Raw genomic sequence first — 672 nt, 5'->3', positions numbered from 1 at the left:
GCCGGGTTGCCCCTTCTCTTCTCTTCCTGATTTGGACATGGTGGATGAAGAGGTGATGTGTGAGCTGTGGCAGCCATCTGTGACATGAGGACCAGTCGCTGACGAGCTCGGGTCCCGTACAGCAACCTTCAGGCGCCAAACACACTCTCCAGCTCCGAGCTCCAGATGGCTCTTAAACAGTAGCTGCCTAGTCTAGTCTCCAGCACGGCAGCTGTGGCTCAGGTAGCATCCTGGTGTGGGCTTTCTGCTTCAGAGACAGGCTCTTGGGCTCCTCTAGGGCTAGTTGGGGGTCATTCTTCAATGCACCAGGTCTTCAGTTTGACCATGCTGGGCAGGCGAGTTCCCCTTTCCCAGCCTTAGGTTGTGGTTGGTTACTTCTGAGACAGGGTCCCATGGAACCCAAGCTGGCCTTGACCTGTTTTACAGCTGAAGATGGTACTCAACTGATGCCCCTGCCTCAACCTCCCCTGGCTGAGTTTTACGTGCGTCTGTGTAAGTGAAGCTTCGTGCACAGCAGCAAGGACTGGCAGAATACAAGCTGCATTCCCCAGCCCGAGACCTTAGTTTTCTGTCTGAAGAATGGACATCTTGGGCTGGTGAGATGGCTCAATGGGTAAGAGCACCCGACTGCTCTTCCGAGGGTCCGGAGTTCAAATCCCAGCAACCACATGG

The sequence above is a fragment of the Mus caroli genome, chromosome 2, assembly GCF_900094665.2.
Source record: "Mus caroli chromosome 2, CAROLI_EIJ_v1.1, whole genome shotgun sequence".
NCBI classification, from domain to species: Eukaryota; Metazoa; Chordata; class Mammalia; order Rodentia; family Muridae; genus Mus; species Mus caroli.
This window is presented reverse-complemented; position numbering follows the sequence as displayed.